This window comes from Mustela erminea, chromosome 5 (genome assembly GCF_009829155.1).
Source record: "Mustela erminea isolate mMusErm1 chromosome 5, mMusErm1.Pri, whole genome shotgun sequence".
NCBI classification, from domain to species: Eukaryota; Metazoa; Chordata; class Mammalia; order Carnivora; family Mustelidae; genus Mustela; species Mustela erminea.
The window spans coordinates 48,032,163-48,034,798 of record NC_045618.1 but is presented as its reverse complement, the minus strand read 5'-3'; the positions used below and the strand labels follow the sequence as shown (position 1 = coordinate 48,034,798).

The 2,636-nt window shown below is 47.5% G+C and overlaps 1 long non-coding RNA gene across 1 annotated transcript; it reads right to left on the bottom strand.

Annotated features, from left to right (window-relative positions):
• Positions 1-253: 253 nt before the first annotated feature.
• On the bottom strand, positions 254-2,414 carry LOC116590738. Its single transcript, XR_004285717.1, has 3 exons — positions 2,329-2,414; positions 836-949; positions 254-362 (listed from the first exon to the last, which is right to left on the bottom strand). It is a non-coding gene; the product is annotated as an uncharacterized LOC116590738 (long non-coding RNA).
• Between the last annotated feature and the right edge of the window lie 222 nt (positions 2,415-2,636).

Below are 2,636 nucleotides of genomic sequence, written 5' to 3'. Positions count from 1 at the left end.
ATATACCGGCTAACTGGGCCGTGAACCAGGACAAGGTTGGACTTGTAGGTGACACAGCAGATGCACAGGTTGGAGGGGAGGTGAAAACAGAAGCTGGCGCTGGCCCCTTCCTCGATGAATACCAGCTACCAACAATACTCAACCCAGTGTTCAAATGGGGGACTGTCAGCCCCGGGGACTGGAATTCAGGAGGAATCATTAGGGGCTTCTTAAAAAGCTACTATGCCCCTTGCCGTATGTGCAATACCTGATCATTTCCGGAACGCTTCCTGTCCAGGCTCTCAAAGGGTGCTGCACAGCAGGTGGGGACCCAGCAATCCGAGGCAGGATGAGCCAGCTCTGTGGGCCCCTTCCCAGGCTCTCTAAGGCAGAAGCAGAGGTCGGCATGTTTGGCAACTCTCTTCACCTTGAAACCTCAGCTTCCCCACTTGCAAGACATGGATAATAACACAATTGAGAAATGAGCTAACAGTGGTTTTAGAAAATTTGTGCTGTCATTCTTCTAACACTCTCCAGGGACTTCTCATCTGAGTTGGAGAAAAGTCCAGAGGGCTTGACCTGACTCAGGAGGGCCAGCATGATCTGTCCCCTGGTTCTGACCTGGTCTTCCACCCCTGCCCTGTTCTACCCTGGTTTTCCAAACACCCCAGCCTCCTCCCCACCTCAGGGCCTTTGCACCAGCTATCTGCTTTGCCTGAGCACTGTTTCCCCAGGTGTCTGTATAGCACCTCCTCACCTCTCAAGTTTTTGTCCGAACATTAGCATTTCAGAAGGGCCTCCCAAGAACTCCCTAAAATGGTATCAGCTCTTCCCCAACCACACTGCTTCTTCTCACCATGGAAATATTAGCTCGAGGAGGGCAGGACTTTTTCTGCTTCGTTCTCTGCTATAACCCCTTGGCCCAGAATAATGCCTGGGGGGCACATAGTAGATGCTCAGTAAATATTCCCTGAAAGAATGAAGCCAGAAAAGAATAAAGAGGTCTTTAGTACTATTATTCTAGGGGAGGGACCCAATTTTATCCTGACCCCACTGAGAGGCCAAGGCATTGGGCTCTTTGAAGCTGTGATCTCACAGAAAAAGCTACATCCTCTTCTCTCTCTCAGCTCTTCTGAAACCCCCGCTGGATAACACGGAGCATCAGTTTATCATGGAGGGGATGACTGCATCTTGAACATCGTGCTAATGGCTTGCTAGTGAGAAAATGGGCACTTAGCCTGTCATCTGAATCAAATGGGGTGAGAGAAGCTTCTTCAAAGGCCCAATTTCCTAAAGAGAGAACAGTCAATGTGCAAGAAATAGGCCAGTCTGTTATGACCAGCAGGAATGGCAAGCCCGGTCCCCCTCCTGCCTGTCTATCAACCGAATGGAGAAACAGGTTTGGAGCAGGTCTGTGTCTCGCTCCTTGGACTTGACCACTAAGCACTTTGGAGCCGCAGCCAGCTGGGAGAATGCCGGTGACCCCTCCAACCAACCAACTGCAAATCCCAGGAGTGAGTCCCTCTGGGATCCTTTTTAAAGCTGATTGTTCCCTAAATGATAGCGCTTTTTAATCTCTTCCTTTTGAAGACAGAATCTTTTTTTCCTTACAAGGAAAGGCTAGCTAATTCTCCCAGGAAAGTGTTGTTTTCCTTTGATACAAATGATTGTATTATATTATAGGTGATTATTTTTTGATAACTGATCTACTTCACTGCACTATTATTTTTTTCTAGATAGGAAAGGTAAGCTGGATATACTTATAATTCCTACATTTTAAAAGGCTTCCCCGCTCTTTTTATTCTTATAAACTTCCACCATCGCTAGCTTTGTTGGATGTTTTGAAGAATCCAGGTGTAGGTCACGTATACCTGAAAGCTAGAAAAATAGAAATGTTCCTCTCCCAATGTTTACTGTGCCCTTGCCGAACAGAAAGCCAACTGAGGCCCTTCAGGCAGCCAACATCAATACTGGGGTGAGCTGAGGCCAGAGTGCCAGCCAGAGAGTGGGCAGGGAGCCCAGACTTGGTCCTCCAGCAAAAGCTGAGTTAGACCAACCTGGGACTCAGCCAGGAAGGGGGCTACCAGCTTCAGGATCTGAGTCTGGAGAGGCTGACGAGGAAGCAAGCCCAGGAAAGTAAGCCAGTAAATCCATCCAGGTGGAAGACGCAAGCTCCTTGCCTCGGTGGGTCTCAGAAGCACAGCTCAGCTAACTTACAATAGGCAAGCAGAACCCAGGGAGGGCACTGCGCATCTATCAGAGGCCCAGCCCCCTTGATGACATGGAGCCTCCTGATTCTGATTCTGATGCCGCTTGTGAAGACCAGATGTAAATGTTATTACTACATACCTGAATGGGTCGCTAGCCCTGCTTCTTTGAAAAACAACGCAGTTAAGGCCTGTATCAGTAATAATACTTTCTTGAGTGCTTTATTGTGTAACAAGCATGGTTCCAAGTGCTTTACATAAATCAGATCACTTGTTCTTTAAAAATATATATATATACCCATTTTAAAGCTAAGAAAACTGAGGCAGATGAGAAATCGGTGAATTGCTCCAGGTGGAGTTAAGCTATGAAGCCAAGTACTCTGACTTTAGAGCCAGGTTTTTCAACCTTGGGCCTTATGACTTGTGAGGACAGGTAATTCAGACAATTCT